The 19238-nt window shown below is 49.9% G+C and overlaps 1 protein-coding gene across 1 annotated transcript in view; it reads right to left on the reverse strand.

The window, feature by feature from the left end:
* The window catches only part of SLC25A33 (solute carrier family 25 member 33), a 99047-nt gene that overhangs the window by 55974 nt on the left and 23835 nt on the right, over positions 1-19238 (reverse strand). The window lies entirely within an intron of this gene.

Raw genomic sequence — 19238 nt, forward strand, 5'->3', positions numbered from 1 at the left:
CAAACCCAGATTAATGGTGTTGAATTTGCAAATGAATTTTAGTTCTGCTGTTTCTCTTTGAAGTCTGTTTCTGAAGTTTTTTTGTTCAATGATAGTGACTTTTAAATCTGTAATAGAATGACCAGGGAGATTGAAGTGTTCACTTACTGGCTTGTGTATGTTACCATTCCTGATGTCTGATTTGTGTCCATTTATTCTTTTGCGGAGGGACTGTCCGGTTTGGCCAATGTACATGGCAGAGGGGCATTGCTGGCACATGATGGCATATATGACATTAGTGGATGTGCAGGTGAATGAGCCCCTGATGGTGTGGCTGATGTGGTTGGGTCCTCTGATGCTGTTGCCAGAGTAGATATGGGGACAGAGTAGGCAACGAGGTTTGCTACAGGGATAGGTCTACATCCACCCTGATTGAATTGGCCCTGTCAACACTGGTTCTCCACTTGTGAAGTAACTCCCTGCTCTCCATGTGTCAGTATATAATGCCTGCGTCTGTAACTTTCACTCTATGCATCCGAAGAAGTGAGGTTTTTACTCACGAAAGCTTATGCCCAAATAAATCTGTTAGTCTTTAAGGTGCCACCAGACTCCTTGTTGTTTTTGTAGATACAGACTAACACGGCTACCCCCTGATACTTGAGACTATATGAATGTCTCCTACCTTCGGGAGAGTTTGGATCCACAACTAAACTTCATAACTCACACCTCTTTCTACAATGGGCCCAAGCCGGAATCCTGGATCCAAACACCTTTGAACTGAAATCCTAGTGCCCGACTTGGTTGAGAAAAAGGGGCTTTATCCAGCACCTGTTATGCCTAAGTCCTGGCCACACTGACAAACTAGCACAGGAGACATCTCTTTATCCAAGCTTCCCTCTCCCTGCGGGCTCTGGAATCTAAGGCATTTAAGCTATTGCCTTTCCTATCATGGTCCCAGAGAGCTGTGGTGATGGATGCGAGGGATGTTGCAATACATATGCAGATACTGGGCCTGGCACTGCTTTCAAGTGCTTGCTCACCTGAGCACTTCAACAATGCTACTCACATGACTAAGGGTTAGAAGAGGCAGTGTGGTCCAATGGTTAAAGAGCTGGCCGGGCACTCTGCAGGCCTGTGGTCTATTCCTGACTGCCACTGACCTCTGTGGAAACCTGGCCAAGACACTTTGCCTCAGTTTCCCCTCCCACACTTTGTCTATTGAGATTGTAAATTCTTTGGACCAGAGACTGTTTCTTATTATGGGTTTCTCCAGCAGCTAGCACAAGGGGGCCCTAATCTTGGTGAGGGCTTTGAAATGCTAGTGTAATACAAATTAATCAGGCCTTATTAAGGGGACCAGATGATAGAGTGAAAAATCAGGACACTTTTTTCAGGGGGGCAGGATAATTCCATATGCAAGACAAAGCCCCTAATATTGAGTTGGTGCCGATATTATCACGATGTCTGGTCACCCCAGGCCTAATACTTTAATAATGTGGCTTGCTCCCAATTTAAGCCATGTAAAGTTCAATTATATGCCACTGTGACTGATATCCTACAAATTCTCGTCGTCATCACGCCGTAATTATAACAGCAACAAGCTGTGCAGGAGATATGTTTTTTGATGCAACAATGATCTGAAGAGTTCTTTTTTCCAATTGTGTCACTGTGCAACTTAATTAAAAAATAATGAAATCCTCCCAGGCCAAAATGTGCTTCTTGCTGACAGTGCCCTTCATGATGAATTTACGCACCAGCACTTGATTGAAATGTTTCCTTCAAAAAAATTAACATTTTTCTTTAAAGGGAGGAAAAAATGAATTTATAGATGGGTGTAATGTGCTAAGGGGATGACCTCAGCTTCCAAGCACTCTACTGTTTTTATTAGCTAATATCGGCAGAAAATGCTTAGTGAAATAGCTGCCCATCCCATCAGATTTATTACCCTGCCCATTTGCTTTTTTTATTATCATTAGCTTAGCTTGAAAGGACCCTCCAAGTTTCCCATCCTCTTGATTCTTTCTGCCCTGGCTCCAGCATCCAAAGTCAAAGATGGATCAGGACACATTCAGATTCCTGATTATACAGCTGTTAGATTGATTTATTTAGGGGCTGTTTTAGTTACCCACCCTGGTGCCAGTCCTGCAATCTAATCCAGGTAGATTAGAAAAATGAGGATCCAATTAGAGTATCAAAACCTGTGTTTGGCTTTATGATGTAGCTATTAAACCTACCAGTCCAAGATGGCTTAAAAAGCTGTTCCTTAGTAGTCCATGACTAGAATTAAGCTTTGTGGCAATAAGAGCTACAATCGCTACTATTAACAGACATTTTTCGTAGGTTTTGTTTTTCTTCAGTGAATGCAGAATTTTTAAAAATTCCCCTGAAGCACTGCAACTTAAATACAGCCACAATGAGTTAGCACAACTGTTCTCAGCCTTTATATCTCAAACACCAAAGGGTTTGGTGCATCACATCTATAACATCACTAGTTAAAATTACAATGGGCTCTTATCCAGATACTATACTGAAGCTAACCTGTGTGGTCCACCTGGTTGTGGGCTACTTACCATGCAAGTCCTACAGCAAAAGGGCTTGCAGAGAAGTGAAGCTCTCTGGCTCCCTCTATGGGTGAAAAGGGAAATTGAAGGGATTCTGCCTGGGGTCAAGTTTATTTGCATATGCTTTATTTATTCATTTGCAAATACTTCAATGTAGTTTCAGAAAGTCTAACTTATTATAACTTAATTTAGACATCCCCACAGCTTGAGCCCCATTGAGTCTGTGTATGGGAACGAGGAAGGGAAACACCTCAAGCTGGGTTCACTGTCCATGCTGAGTGTGATGCAAAGAGGAAACAAGAAGCACAAATGGAGGGAAGTAAATTCTATTTTAAAATTCTTTACTTTTCAGTATTCCCAGGTGTTAAGTAACACAGGTGGAGCTGATGGAAAAACACTAAGTTTTTGTGAACATTTTTGAAATAACTGTTTTTCCACAGGGTTAGAAAAGGAAATATTTTTTGGAATTTCAAAATTTTTCACCAAAAAAAAAAGGTAACCAAAAATAGCCACTTCAAAACAAATTTTCTGTATTAATATTTTTTCTTTTTTGTTCCTTCTCTGCCCCCTTTTTTCCTTTTTTGCCACTGAAAAAGAGGAGAAACCAAAATTCAAACTGAAAAATGTTTATTTTGAATTGTTTTTCATATTTTGAAGTCCATTTTTCATTTTAAAAGAATTTAAAACAGAAATAAAATACCTGACCAACTCTAAACACACGTAAGGCTAACTTTTAAAAGTCCTATCTGTGCTCCTTAAAATCCAGCCACATCATCAAACCACCACTAAGCATCTAACCCCCTTTACTAAGCAAGCAAATTGAGATGCTAGCCAAAAAGAGGCCTTCAGCACCCCCTGCCAGTATCCTGGACCTGTTTCAGTCAATCTTCAGGCCAGGGCATGGTACAGAGGTAACACCTGGTGTTCTGGTGGATGCTAACCTTGTATGCATAGACTGGCAAAGGAAAACAATCCAGATTCATCCTGTACCTCTGATCCTGTGTATCTGATCACTGGATATTCCCATCCTGCCTCCAAAATGCTGCAGGTGAGCAGTAATAGCCTGAAGTGGCTCAGGTCTTTCTCCTGAAACCCAGAGGGATGTTCATGGGTGATGTTTCCTCACCAATGGAGTCCCTCAAGGCTCAATCCTCTTCGTCATATTATTTAACATCTATACACAGCCATTGGGAACACAGATAGCATGGGCTGAAGTGCCAGCAGCACAGACATAACCCAGTTCCGTCTCCTTTATCAGATGGCCAATGTAAAAGTCACATGATCGAAGGGGGTGTGTGAGTTACAGGCCACATGGGATCTGTCGGTAGCTTCATGCTGTGGCTACAAAGGGGCTGGCCCTGCTCCTCTCTCCTCTGAGCGTATGTGGTTAAAGAAGAGGGGGAAAGAGATAGAGGGAGGGAACATAGACATCAGAGAACTCCAGATGAAAGCGTTTGATATCATCTCCCATAAAACAATCCCTAAATTCCTGCTCTGCTGAGGGGCCCCTCGCATGTTTCCCATCTCACAGGCTGGCTGAAAAGCAGAGAACTCTACAGGGTACACAGACATATTCTTGGTGGGAGAGGCTCCCCCACCCACCCACACACCTCCCGCTCGTGTGTCTCTCCCCCCCCCCCACGCACCCAGGGAAAGACATTCTCTTCTGATGAGCAATCAAACCAAGGAGGAACACAGTGCAGACTTTACATTTGCACTTCTCCTACTCCTTACTATACTATTAGGCCCCTACGTCCCTTTGTCAGATCCCCTCCGCTCTCTCTCCTCATGAGAGCAGAGCAGGGAGCATGAGCACATCAAGAGACGTTCACTTGGGGCAGAGTTCTTTGCACTCGCAGTTACCTGGGTAATTCAAAGTCAATAGTAATATTTATATAATGACCCCTTGGTTGGGGCATCAGCAGGGATTAATCACAGGGCCTTCAATGCACAGACCTCAGTCACGTGAGCGAAGGGGTTGATGGCAGGAGCAGACGGCTCTCTCCTGTGAATCAGCTACAGAGTGGAACACAGACACACTTGGCCAGCGTGTTACACTTACAAAGCCTTCCCTCCAAGAATCTCAAAGCCCTTTACAAACATTAATTAACCCTCACATTTCCCTGCCCCCCCCAGGGAGGAACTATTCGAGCCGCTTTGAAGATTGCTGCAATGCCAACAAAATATTACAACAGCGAATTCAGTCTTTTACTGCAGCACAGTGACTCTTTGAAGCAGTTGTATTGAGTATTAATTGGTTAATTTGTTTTAATTCGATAATGCCTGGATATGCTTTGAACATGCAAAGTGCTACATAAATGCTATTATTATTATTACAGTTGGATAAACTAAAGCACTAAGGTCTTGATCTCAGCATTTAAGTCTACAAAAGTTTTGCCATTGATGTCACTGGTTGCAGGACTGGGGCCTAAATGGCTAAGTCATTTGCCTTAGATTATACAGCAGGGGCAGAGCTGAGGATAGAACCCAGGAGTCCAGCCCACTGCATACCTGCTTACCTCTCCCATCATGCACCAGCCTCCCCAATGGTGAGTGGAGGCCCTGGCCATGGAACATCATGGGAGATGTGGCCTGGCTGGGGAGCCAGGCACTTAGAAGAGAATGGAGACATGAGGAAACTGAATAGCAACTTCCAGGAAACACTGGAGCAGGATGGCGGAATGGGTTTTCTTGTGTTTGATAGTTGGATTTTCAGGTGTTTGATATTTTTTCACTGGAAAAAAATAATCAAAATGTTCCACAGAGAGCAGGCACTTTTCGATGGGAAATTTGCAGCCAGCCCTACCTACCTATTCTGGGGACAGAGGCCTTCAGTTTCCGGAACTATCAGTCCAGAACCCTTCACCAGCACTCAAGAGAGAAATCGCACTGCCAGCTAGTGAGAAAATGGTTAACTTCAGAGTTTAACTTGGTTTTCTTCCTCTCCTCCCCGCAAGTAGTTCAATATGGAGGACTCAGCAGCAGAGATCGTGACCTGGTGTAATTCTGGGAGCCATCCATCCCCAGGGAGGGACCCTGCATGATTTACACAGAAGCAGAATAGTTGTATTTTAATGAGACCTGGTAGGACAAGCTCCAGTCAGATGTTAAGAATGTCTTGTTCAGAGGCAGAGATTCACAGTGGCTTTATTCAAAGCATACGCCACCTCGCCGGGTGGGGACTCAGACAGCTGGTACCTATTGTCTCAATCCAGCTGGGGTGAGATGCTGTCAGCCATCCACAAGTCAGACTTCAGTCCTAGCCCTCCAGGGAGGAGAGTTGGGTTTTATTTCCATAGCAGTTTGGCTCAGGCTACCCTGTTGGTGATTCTGTCTGTCACTCTGTGTGTTTCTGTGTCTCTGTGTGTGTGAGACACACACACACACTTCAAACTAGGGCTGAGGTGCAGGTGGAGAAGAATGTGCTTTAACTCATGGCTCTGCAATCACTTTTGCATTTTCCCATTCTCCTAGCCCTGCTGGTCTTCATTTCAGGCTCTGGCCCTAGCAATTCAAATGGAATCACCCCTTCACTACGGGATGACAGTTACCACCCTAACTCACTGGAATCTGCTAGGGTAGCAGCCTCACAAACCACCTCCTGCTCCCCTCCCTCCATATAGCCCCCCAAAATTGCTCCATAGACTCTCTGAACTCTGGCCCCAGCTGTAAATGGATTCTGTACATGGCTTTCTAGAGGCTTTGGGCTTGTCTACATGAACACTTAGCCAAGCTGGGGTGTAAATCTACCCCACACAAAGTGCCTGGGTGGACCCTACTGTCCCGCATTTAGAAGTCCCCTAGCGTGCTTTATTCCACTCCCATTTCAAAGTGGGGAGGATCACCGTGCACTATGGAACTTTTCGTGTGCAGCAGCAGCAGGGTCCACATGGACACTTAATGCGCATCAGACGAGCGCGGGGTAGATCTACACTCCAGCTTTCTGCAAACTAAGTGTTCATGTAGCCAAGCTCTAAAGCTCTAATTCAGATTAACTTGCACTTCCTCCAGACTTGGTCACTTAATGCACGCTCTGTCCTCAAACTCACTCGCCAAGATGTTCAGTAATTAGAGGTAAGGAAATGCTGGATGGGCTCCAAATTCCATGAGAAGCCTGATCCCTTGTTATTTGAATAATAGCAGCACCTAGCAGTGGCAACTGAGATCAGAGCTCCACTGTTCTAGGCATTGTACAGACGTAAAGCCCGTTTCTTACTCCCAGGGAGTTTACATTCTAAATAAGCAAGACAGACAAAGAAAGGAACAGCCTAATTTTACAGGTAAGGAACAGAGGCATTAAGTGATTTGCCCCAAGGGTGCACAGGGAGCACGTGGCAGAGCCAAGTACTGAACCCAGGTTTCCTAAGGCTCAGCCTAGTGTCTTCAATGCAGGACACTCCTTCTATCTGAGCTGGATGACTTCTAGGGACCTTCTAGCCTCAAGATGTGACCCAACCTGATTTCTGGTATTGGCAGGGATGTGCTGTGCCACACACGCTACAATCAGCGTGCAGGACATGAGAGTACCTGCAGATTCAACACAGCGTCATTGCATTGTGATGTGACACTATCACACCAACACGTGACCATGCAAACGTCACACTCTTAGAGGTGGCCTCCCTACCTGCAACTCCACCATGTGGCTCTGGAGCGGACATGAGGCCAAGAGAAGATCAGGGTGTGGGGTGGATTCTGGTTCTGCCTCTGGCTCTCCCATTATTTTTCCCTCCAGTCAGTCATACAGCACCACTTGCTGTAGCTTCCTTACCCAGGAGAGCCTCTGGGGTATCAATTCTATTCTGAGGACCAATTTCTCGACAGTGGTTTTGCCTGCGTGTAACTGGGGAGCACTTAGCTCCTGGAGACTGGAAACAATAATTCAAACTGGAAACCAACCAAACGGGAGATGGAGGGAAGGGCAGGCTGGCCTTGCAAAGCCGCCTTCAGTTGGGATTTGGTTTAATTCAAACGGTGGGTGATTCAGGGCCCTCTTGTTTATCTGAACCCCAACGTTTGAGGTCTGTAGTTCCAGCTTTGGCCCAGCTCGGGCTCACACGGGGAGGGAAGGGGCCTATCTGGGGGGACAAGGAGTCAAGCTGGAAGGGGCAGCAACGTGTGTGGATTTTTAAAGGGAAATGAATCGCTGCATTCAGGGCAAACGGCAGCCTGCTGATATATCTCACCCAACGGGGTGGAGGGAAGATGGGTAACCTCCTCCTGCTTGTGAGCTACACCCCAGTCCGTCCCATGACTACAAAATACTGTAGCTCTGTCTGCCTGAAGGCATGACCACACCACACCCAGGGCCAGCTTTGCCACAGAGCAGAACAGGGCAGGCAATCTGTACTGGCTCTCTATTGTGACATTGACTCTGGTCAGGGAGGGACAGACTTTTTTCACTGAGCCAGAGGGAGCAAAAAAACCCACAGTCCCCAAACGCTGGGTCCTGTGCTGCTGGGTTCACCCGTGATGCAAAGTCACATGGGGCTCAGTCAGCCACAAGTATGTTACCTGGTGATATTGTTATAGTCCTTTGCTATTTGTATTACTGTAGCACCTCGGCGTCCCAGCCGGGGAGCAGGACCCCACCGTGCTAGGTGCTGTACGAAGAAAGAACACAGAGATGATCTCTGCCCACTGCTGCAATGATACCTCAATAATTGGTGGCCCATGAGCCCACATCCTAATGTTTGGGAGGAGCTGGCTTTTGGGGGTATCCCCCATAACAGTCTGATCTGGCATGACAAATCCGATGAAGCCTGGCATCATGCCTCCAGCAGCACCCCGTGCTAGACAGGAAGATGTAATCCATGCCCATGATGCATCCAGCCACTTGAGCAATGCTGCATCTGCTGGGAACACAGATCTCCCCACGGCCAGAGGGAGAGCATAAAAATGGCAGTCAGAGCTGCCAGAAGGCTCCATGTCGTCTGTCCAGGAATACATCCACAAAGGGCAAGGAGAAGACACGGCCGCATTCTCCCCAGGAAGACTTCTCCTCCACGTCCCCACCACCTGACTTCTGAAGACAGGCGTACCCAGGGCACACAAGCACAGGAAGAACCTGTTGCTTCCCCACCCAGCCAGCCCTCTCTTGCCACATCACAGTGAGACAAGTGTCTGCTGAGCCGGATGTGCAATATCCAGGCTGGGTTCAGCAAGGGCAGGCTTGGACTCCAGCCCACAATCACACACAGACACGCAGCTTCCTGCAATCAATCAGAGCAACACCTGGGCAGCCCCAGAGGTACCGTCCGTAGTTTATCTCGAGGAGGAAACAAAAGAGTGAACAGCTGGCAACGCTCTTGCCCCAGGTTGCTGCAGTAGGCCAGAGCCAGGCCAGAGGGCAATGGGTGCCCAGAGGCAGGTCGAAGGGTGCCCAGAGGCTGTACCGTACCCAGGCTGGGGGGGAAATGAGCCAGGGTGACAAGGTTTCCCCCTCCCCAAGTTTGGGGGATGAAAGCCAGGGCAGCATGGAGGTCTCAGAGACATGCTTCCCTCTCTACCTGTCTTTTCCCGTCCAGGAGGAGGGCTAGAGGCAAAGGGCTCCGAGTCAGCTTTGAGGCTCAGACAACTTGGCTCGCATCAGTAGCTTTTCACTGAGGATTTTATGGGGCTCCCTGGAACAATGAGCAGTGGCAGCCCCCTCCCCATGGCCCCACTGCTAAGTTATTTTACAATTCTTATTTGAAGCAAATGTTTAGTTGTCACCCAGGCAACGGCTCAAACATGCCTCAACTCATGGCCTCCCTGCAGCCTCACATAGCTGCTGGGGAGCTGGGAAGCAGAGGCAGTGCCAGGCGCCGAGGAACTGAGCTCGGCAGCCTCCCCTGGACAGAGACCTGAGATGGGAAACATCTCCAGCCAGCTTCCTGGGCAGTCACCTCATTCAGCATGCCGGCCCTAACACACAATCCCCAGCACGCACATGCACACCCCTCTAGCAGGCAGGATCCCCCAACACACACCCTTCCAGCCCGAATGATCCCCCAGCGCGCGCACACACACACACTCTTCCATCAAATGTGGACACCACCATCCCCCAACATACACAGTTCCCAGCGCACACTCCTCCACCCCCCAACACAAACACACACATGCAACTCCCAAAACATACGCCTCTAGAAGGTGTGACCCCCCCACTCAACACTCCCCCCACACTCTAGTAGGCATGATCCCATTAACACACACCATTACATGACTGCTTTAGCACATGTGACTTCCCCCCAACACACACACAAAACCCCCAAAGCACACCTCTTTAGCAGGCATGAACCTGCAACACTCACAAGCAAACCCCAACACACACCTTTAAGAGGCACAAACCACCCCAAAATATATGCACACATGCACCCCACATTGCACACCTCTCACATGCATGTACACCCTCAACACATCCAACTCCCAATGTGTCCCCCTCTCCTTGACACACACCACTAACTAGCATGAACCCAACACACAACCCTTCCATCCACGTGAGGGGTTACCTAGCCAGAGCAGAGGCTATGACCAATCCCTCAGCAATCCTGCACTCCTAACGCAGGCAAGACTCCCACTGAAGTCAACAGGAGCCCTGCCTGCGTAAGGAGACTGGGGTCAGGCTCGAGGTCTCCATATCAAATATGTTCCGCTAGCAAGTCAAAACAAAGATCTTCCAGCACTGCATGCTCCGCCTGCTATCAGGAACTGAGCTCATCACATCACTGCCGATAAAGAGGAGGCAGGAGGTGATGCCGTCAGAGGATCAGAACAGGGCTTGCTCTTCCATGCCTCCAGGGTCCTGCGTGCGACACTAGCACCAGCAACACATGGGTGTTACTTTAGCCAAAGTAGGGAGACATATCAAGCCAGAATATGGGCAGAACTGGGGTGGGGGTGGGGAGGGGGAAGAAGGCTCTGGTATGACTGGCACACTTGGTGCCAGAGAATAGACCAAGCAAGGAGTACACAGGAAGAGACACAACCATCTTCTGGTCTAGGTTCTTCTGCACACACCATCATGGTATCCAACCACCTATGGAGGGATAGCTTCTTATTATCCCTGTGCCAGCAGCTGGCTTCTGGCAGACGTCTGTTAACGGACAGCTGTGGTGCATGTGAGAGAGAGTACAATTACACTTGGGTCAATTGCTGGCTGTGACCTACCTCCACCTAGGGTGACCAGATGTCCCGATTTTATAGGGACAGTCCCAATTTTGGGGTCTTTTTCTTATATGGGATCCTATTACCCCCCACCCCCGTCCCAATTTTTCACATTTGCTGTGTGGTCACCCTACCTCCACCCCACACTGCTCCTCCTCACCCCAAATGGGTAAATATAACAAGCATGGGAGTGATGGTGTCAAATGAGGGACCAGGCAAATGAACGAGCCACATCCCAGCATGTCCCTCTGCAGCACAAGCCCAGCCAACACATGTAGTGGCCTCCCTGTGAGGTTACAGAGGGGCCCAAGTAACGTCAGTTACCTTCTGGTCCACAAGCACGCTGCTGGCTGTCCAGCTATATATGTTGCACCAGCCAAGATTGAGGCCTGCATCTTTAAGGTTAGACAATACATGTGAAATAGCAACCAGGCCTAGTTAGGGCCGGAGACTGCAGACGAGACATGCCCTGGTTTCAATAGTTGTAGGTTTGCAGGGAACGTAGGACAGTGCCTGTTGTATTGCACACATTGAAGTCCTTCCTCTACCTACAAACATCGTCACTGCTTGGAACTCGGTCCCTGCCTGAATGCTGAAAATCAGCCATTGGCAAAGCAAACCTGGGGAATTCTGCAATTGCTTTAACATCCGAGTCTGGGGAGGCTCCAAAGTATTTCTTATTTGCACTATTATGCAATTCTTTTTGACTGTCCCTCTGCCGGAATCCTTGCTCCGAAGCAATGTGTAACGCTATGACTGGGAGCAGCTTTGAGCAGTACCAAAGGGGCTAGCTCCGGCTCCAACTGCTGGAGCAGACAGAGGGGCTCGGGCAAGAACAGCATTTGGATGCAGCAATGCACTATCATCGGCTGCAATTTTCCATGCAAAGAGAGATTCCCCTGAATGCAAGAGGAGCATCCAGTCAAGGCCCCTGGAATCCTTCATTTCAATCACAAACAAGAAACCAGACTCAGCCCTGTCTAAAAGCTCAACCGTCAGGGCCAGAAAGTAACTGAAACCTGCCGAACCTTCCCCTGTGTTCCCTGACGGGGCCGATCTCTCCTTTCAGCAATTCCAAGTCACTCAGCAGGAGAAAGACTATGGCTCCGTCTCCTGGCAGCTGCTCTGGGAACCTTGTGGTGAGGCGGAGGTTTATACCCCTGAAGGACTGGCCTGTTTCCAGTATTCCCCATTGGATATCGAGATTCTGACACTGAAGGTCTCCAACTAGAGGGGGACAGGAAGGAGACAGCCCCATCCCGACCCATCCCACTGCCAGATTTCCCTTCTTGGGGCCTGGCAGCTGAAAGCAGGGCCAAGGAGGAACCTGGCCCTGACGCAGCAATGACACACGGGCAGGAGAGCAGAAAGGCCAAGCAGGGCAGGGAGCAGCTCTGCATCTGCTGGGACGAGAGGGCCTCTCGCGGGGGTGGAGGGTACTGATGTCTCATTCCCCAGAAGGGAGAGGGGGTGAGCAGGCGCTGGGGAGGCGGGTGCACCTCCAGCTGGATTGGCTGAGTAGAGAGGAGACTTCTGCTGGCTTCCAATGGGCATATACAATAGTGACAATGGTTTGCACTTCCATAACACTCACCATCCAAAGATCTCCAAGCACCTGGCAAACATCAATTAGTGCTCACAACCCCCTCTGAGACCGGTATTACCTCCCTTTTACAATAGGGAAACTAAGCCACAGTGAGCTTCACTGATGCATCTAAGGAAGGCTTTGGTAGTACCAGGAACAGAACCCAAATATAGTCTTTCCCACTCCCATCCCTTAACCACAAGAACATCCTCCATCCACATCACCTAGCAGGAACTTGCTTAGAACCCCCTGGAGAGCACAGCAACAGGATTAACTGTGCCTCAGGATGCCAGCCAGCAAATAGTGAATGCCTATGAAGTGGCTGTTCAGCATGGCAGTCACCAGATAGCTTCTAATTGCACGAAGATCAGTGCATGCTGTGTAAGTGTGACTGCATAAAAATGTGCTGCTGCACCTCAGTTTAAAGCCCTGCTTTGGTCAGGGTGAGAGAAGCAGGCTGCCTTCTTAAACCCTGCCAATGTTTCTGTGAGATGCACCAAAACCAGAACCTCCAGTCCCAACCACACTGGAGTTTGTGTGAGCACGAAAGGTTTGGGTTCAAACCTGCCCGCACTCTGTCAGATCCCAAATTAGAAGTGTGTGTGTGTGTGTGTGTGGGTGTCTGTTTACTAGTTCAGATCCTGCTGAAGTCTCCCGAGAACAGCTGATCTCAGACTTCCACCCTCGAAGCAGAGATCTCCTGCAAGCAGCTCACACGCCTTTGCTGTACCTTTGAAACATACTCCCATCCTGAACCATAACCCGGTGTGGGCCTTGAACTCAATCCCAGGACTCAAATGATGGTGCCTTGGCCCATTCACGCGGATGGCATCATTTAACCACTGTTCAGCTACGTGTTTTAGGCCAAATAGCCCCCATTCCTTTAAAGGGATTGCTGCCTCTGCGAGGCTGCAGGGACAGATACAGGGGGACATCTCTACGGGTGAATATCCCCTGTTGCATCTGGCATTCCCTATAGGTACTTTGTCAAACCTGTAGCCACACTGCAGCCAACTCCTCATCGCCCCCCGACATGAACACGCGGCTTCACCGTGAACGTCTGTGAGGAGCTCAGGTGTGGTGGCAGCTGAGTAGAACCATGAACTTCACTTGGGCCATCTCAAACTAGCGAGACTCTTCACGATTAGTGACAGGAACCCAGCATCTCATGGGGCAGAGGATAGTGTTGCCAGTTTTGGTTGCATGTATTCCTGGAGGTTTCATCACATGATATCATCTTTAATCAAAGAGTAATCTTTAATTCCTGGAGACTCCAGGAGAATAAACCACACAGTGGGCTGAGGCACTAGTGGGAAGAATTCTCTACCACAGTAAAAGGTTATTCAGGTGCAGGGGACAGAAATCACCAACCCTGGCCATGCCGCTTAGGCACTGTGACACTGTGCTACATACACTAGAGGGCACCACATGCCTCCTTTAGCATTGCATATGTGCCAAGTCACGGCTGCACAGAGAGACTTTGTAGGGAGCTCCCATCCCCAAGAGAGCAGCTGTGCTGGGAGCGTGTCAGCCCAGGCCCTTGTGCACCTGCACGCTGAGCCACAATTATCCACCACAGAGCGGCTGAGTGAGTCACCGACCCGCAGCGTGTCTGCGTGCGTGTGGGGAGGTGTAAGTGCTTCCAGCCTGAATGCTCATGTGCAAGGCTTTGTAACGAACTCCTGCAGAGAAACCCCCATGTTTAAAGGGGAAGAGAGCCATTTTGACTCACTAACCCCCAGACGGAGGAGTCAGGGTGATTGGGATGACTGGTGTGTGTCTTGCCTTCCTGATCATTGCTTCCTGCTCCCTGTTCTTGTTGCTGTATATTGCCTAGTTCCCGCTCCCTGAACTCAGTGTTCCAAGTCCTCTTCCTGTGTGGGTATGTGGGTATGTGCGTGGGAGGGCAGCATGGGGTGTGAGCAGTTATTCAGGGCCTGCTGCTTCCTACCTGCCCTCAGCACTGCTGTTATGTTTTGTTCAGGCTGCTGCTGACTTAACTGGTTTATGGTTATTACATGTTTTGATGGACCATCTACCTGTATGTCTGGCTTTGAACTCCTTGGGTTTTGGGATTGCTCTTCTGGGGCGCACCAGAGCATAACAGTGACTCTAGTCCAGACCCCCTCAGCAACCTAGACTAGACCCAAAAGGTGCCTGAGTGACACTCGGGCCTCTTCCGCCCATAGAGAGTTTCCCTGGGTGATTGGCACCCAGGTCAACCTAGTCTGGTTAAGAGCAGCCACACTGCAAAGCCAGGCCCCAGTTACTGCATGTTCATGGGTGCTGCTCTCCCCTGCATGTCACTAGGGCTGGTGGGGGCATCTCCCAGGGGTCCTTGTGCTGCAATAAACCAAGCTGCTCTGATTCTTTCCTAGTGAATGGCAGGAGAACGTGTCTGGGCACGTGGGGAATTGTGGGAACACACTGGAGGACTATGAGCACTCCATGGTTTAGCCTGGAAAGTGAGCATGTTACCAGCCCAGTTGAAACACTCAACTGGGTTTAAGCCTATAGCCCCCCACCTAACCTGGGTTGAGAACACCACTAAACGCATGTCAAAGGGAGGGCTGGAGCGAGCCCTGACTAAGGGCTTGTCTTCACTACCCGCCTGGATCGGCGGGTAGAAATCGATCTCTCAGGGATCGAATTATCGCGTCTCGTCGGGACACGACAATCGATACCCAGATCGACACGCGTACTCCACCAGCACACATAGGAGTAAGCGCCATCGAAAGGGGGAGCCGTGGCGGTCGATTTGCCGCCGTCCTCACAACGGGGTAAGTCGGCTCGGATACGAATTTGTGTATCTTAAATCGATCCCCCCCTCCCCCCAGTGTAGACCTAGCCTAAGAGCCACGGCTAACGCTGCAGTGAAGACTTGCCCTAGGTCACAAAGGGACTTAAGCCCAGGTCTCCAGAGTCCCAGGCCAGTGCCCTAACCACAAGGACACCTCCACCTCAGCTGAAGCCCTTGCAGACCTGGATGTCCTTCCACTTTGCCCCAGGATGAAGTGGTGATCAGGCCTTTCTCTGTTCAGGAACATCATCTGTCACGCTGCTGCCCTGAGCATGGTCCATCAGTGGCCCTGTGCAGCTAGGAAATCTCTCTACAGTTGTCTCTGAGGCTTTTCTATTTGGGGGAGTTTATCTTTGACCAGTCACATCTCCCCTTTTCTGTTTCTCTGGCTCTTTCTCCACCACGCCTGCCTTTGTGGGTTTGTTTGATCCAAGCAGCGTGGCCACTTTTGGGACAGCTTCCTCTAAATGTTGTTTGTACAGCAGCCCAGCTGTATGCAACAGGGCACTATAAACACTCCTAGCAGAACCCTCCGTGGCCCATAAATTCTTGCCTTGCATTTGGCCAGCTCATAAAAGACTAATTATGCCCCATTGCGCTTGGATCCCCCCTGCAGAAGTTCTGTTCTGCCCCGTGTTTGTCTGGAAGCCCCAGTGGGTGGCTTTGCACATGGGAACTGCAGCATGAAGCAACCAGGGTACGTTTGCCCAGTGCTGTCAGTATCCAGTATGGTTACCGTTTACTCTGGGAACAAGGGAGGACAGTTTGGCGGCGGTAGGTCTTTTGTCCTCTGCAGCTAGGAGGATGCAAGGAGTGGGAGCTCACCACATTAACATCACCCCTGAAAGCTGCAATCGGCTACATTTCCCACTGTCCAGTGATGGACTCAGTGCAGTGAGATGTACAGTGGTTCCCTCTCTCCTATTATTTCCCCTTTTCGAATGTTATTTTAACATGGTGCTGGTAGGAGGGAAGGGCGGAGCCATTCTCGCTACTAATCACGCTGCAGAGAAGCAGCAGGAGTTTGCAGGACTCCCATTGGAAAGCTGCCAAGCTCTCGCGGTTGCAGAAGAGCCTCATGTGCATGGAGGCTGGAGCGTGTTCTGCTGCTCTTCCTCCAGTGACCTCTCTTCTGCCTGCTGCAGGCACCAGCTCCTGCTCATTCTGTACCCTGTGCCTTTTTAACTGCGTCGGGGACCGCTTGCCATTCTTCCCGGCCGGGGGCAGGGGGGAGTTTGGAAACCAGAAGGGCCTTTGCACTCATGCTTTCTGCCAGCGCCACGCTGGAGGGAAAGTAGAGGTTGGGGGGGAGGCTGCGTGTGACTCTCACTCATTTCAACACTAAGGCAGTTTCCTGTGCCCAAGCTTCTCCCCAGCGTTGCGTGCAATGGGATGATTCACCTCCCGTTTGGGCTTCGTGCGCCGGGGGGCACGTAATGCTACCCAGTCAGAACAGCAAGACTCTACGCCTCGCTGTCAAGCGAGCCATAAAGTGCAGGGCGATGGAGAAGCCGGGTCCCTGCACTTAGACTTGGAGAAGGGGCAAGAGAGGCCAGTCTCAGGGAGCGGGAGAGGAAACCCCCTCCTTTAAAGAGGGACCCTGCCAGTGTAGCAGCCTGGCTGGGAAGAGAGGCTGATCTCATAGTTGAAGCACTGGGGTGGGACTTGGGAGCTTAGGGTTCAGTTCCCGCCCACTCCCTATGACTGCGGGCTTGGACCCTTCACCTCTGGACCTGAGTTGCCCATCTGTAAATGGGGTCCCGGTTGATGGGTGGGCTGGGGGTTGTAGGAATCAAAGTGCATTGGCTCCTTAGAGGAAAAGCACTGCATTCGCACAAGCTATTATTAAAGTTAATTATGCCTGTAAACGGGGTGGGGTGTTTCATAACATACCAAGGACACAGGAGGATATTTATTGCCACGAGTCCAACCTCACTCTTTTTGGTGCCCACCATCACCTACAGAACCAGTTCATCCCAGTTTGAGGCAGTAACTCTTTGCAGCATACAGGGCGGGGGCGGGGGGGGGGGGGGGAGAGAGGAGAAGGAAGTGCAGCTGTGTCCTGTTCTTGTTGTGACACTCCTTCCCCTCCAGGGCTGAATCTGAGGATGGCCTCCTGCACCCTGTTAACTTTGAAGGACCCTGTTCACTCAACTGGTTCTTTCAGCCATCCTTCCTCGCATCTTTCTGATGCTAGGTAAGGGCCAGAACAGTAATGGCTCCCAGAGAGAACTGATCAGTGCCACAACAATACAGCAGAAAACTACTGTCTGACAAGAGGTTGGCAAAGGATTAAAAAAAAAAAAAAAACCCAACAGATTCTTGGGACAAAGAGAAACTGGGATAGAAAGTGTCATGAGTCCATTCCAAGGATGCAGGGTAGGTAAAAAAAACTGGACTGGTGGTTGAGCGATCAAACCTAGGTATAAATAATAATAATGCACTGCATTTCCAGCTCCTTTCATCCCAGGATCACAAAGCAATTTACAGACATTAAGCCACAGTAGGTCAGAGTTATCTGCAATTCACAGACGGGGAAAGTGAGGCAGAGAGGTTGGGATATGCCCACGGTAATGCAGCGAGTTGCTACCAGTCCTATGCTCACAATACTATACCATGTTTTCTCCCCATGCAAATAGAACTGTATGTCTCAGACCCACTTTGTCCAGTTGCTAGCACTGTGTTAGGGGCACAGCTGGCTCCCAGCCTGGTCACTAAGCAACTCAGCAAGCTCAGCTGGACCCAAGGAGCCCCCTCCCAATGGCTGCACTCCCTGATTAGGGCCAGGGAGCCAGCCGTTGGCTACTTGAGCCTTGCAGCAACACAGCAGCTGCTCAATGTACACGATGCCTGCAGCTGTGCTTACCCTGCTCTTACTCCCACTTCCTTCTCCAGACCTGGCTCCAAGCCTCGTTCCTGCTCCATTCTGGTTTCTGACTCCATCTCTGATTCTGACTCGGTCTTGTCCTTGGGCTTAGGTTTTGGCTTCAGACCTTTAGCTTGGCCCCTTGACCCTGACTCCAGCTACACACTTCGACCACTGCTGGATTCCTAGATCTATGGACCCAAATGGCCTCCACAACCACCAAGCCAAGTCCTGCTCCATCCACTAGGCAGGCTGCCCATGCCCCGGCAGTTTACATACTGTTGCTCCTCTAATTTTTCCGTAAGGAAGAAGAATGGTCTCTTGGCTGATACAGGACCAGGAGATCTGGGTTGTGTGTGTGATGTGGCCATCTCAGTGTCTCCTGCCAGTCAAAGGGGTGTCATAAGGCTTAATTAATTTGTGTTTGTACAGTGAATTGAGCTCCTCAGAGGGAATGTGCCATAGAACAAAAGCCCACGGCAATTGTTTGGAGCCATAATCTGACCTACTTAAAAATGGTTGCATTGGGGAGTGCATGGAGGCTGGGAATTACTCTCCATCCCTCTGTCTCCTAGATTAAGCCTTTTTGAGAGCCACGTAGGACAACAGCAGCCAAACTTTGCGAGTCACATGAAAAGAAACAGATTGCAGGGATGTGGTCCACCAAGACTGCCTGTCCAGGCATGCCATGCTCCCTCTCTCAGCTCCTTCAGCTTACAGGCTCACTGGGTTGTCCTCCCGTATTCAAGATGCAAATAATTTATACGGCACCCTCCGCTGGCTTGTGTTACTGGCATGACTTTGTCAGATCTTAGCATATGTCCATAGACTGGATGCCACGAAGCCATTAGCACAGCCCCTGATCCTCATGGCTGTTACTGGGCATGCACACTGTCGCTGCTGCAACTTGAACCAAGACCCGCCTAGGTCACAGGCAGCAGCGCACTCATGAGAGCTACCCAGGAGCTGCCTTCTGGCTGAGCCTGTAAGAGCTGGGCTTAGCCTGACTCAGCGGCTAGTCACCCTGTGTGTGTCTTGCACTCAGTGGGCCAAATTCCTCCTCAGGGTGATGCCACTGCAATCAGTGGAGTTGCAGCAGGGATGTGATTGGCCCTGAGTCTCACTACCACTCAGGGCCGGAACTAAACAGTGAGTTTAACTCATGTCATCTCCTGCTCTCCCCGCCGCCCACCACAACTGGAGGGGCAGCTCCTCCACATCAGCCGTGGATTCTCTGAGTTGTAAATTGCAGCCTCTGTCCCTTGAGTTGCGTGTCTCTAAATTCAACACCCCAGTGGTATAAAT

This window comes from Malaclemys terrapin, chromosome 19 (genome assembly GCF_027887155.1).
Source record: "Malaclemys terrapin pileata isolate rMalTer1 chromosome 19, rMalTer1.hap1, whole genome shotgun sequence".
NCBI lineage: Eukaryota > Metazoa > Chordata > Testudines > Emydidae > Malaclemys > Malaclemys terrapin.